This window comes from Mus caroli, unplaced genomic scaffold (assembly GCF_900094665.2).
Source record: "Mus caroli unplaced genomic scaffold, CAROLI_EIJ_v1.1 scaffold_16915_1, whole genome shotgun sequence".
NCBI classification, from domain to species: Eukaryota; Metazoa; Chordata; class Mammalia; order Rodentia; family Muridae; genus Mus; species Mus caroli.
Window position 1 is genome coordinate 9287 of NW_018390013.1, and position 238 is coordinate 9524.

A 238-nucleotide genomic window follows, 5' to 3' on the forward strand; every position below is an offset into this window, starting at 1 on the left:
TGGATGATAACATTTAATTGGGGCTGGCTTACAGGTTCAGAGGTTAAGTCCATTATCATCAAGGTGGGAACATGGTAGCATCCAGGCAGGCATGGTGCACACAGAGCTGAAAGTTCTACATTTCATCTGAAGGCTCCTAGCAGAATATTGGCTTCCAGGCAGCTAGGATGACTGTCTTATAGGCCATACTCACAGTGACATACCTACTCCAACAGGGCCGCATCTTTTTCTTCTTCTT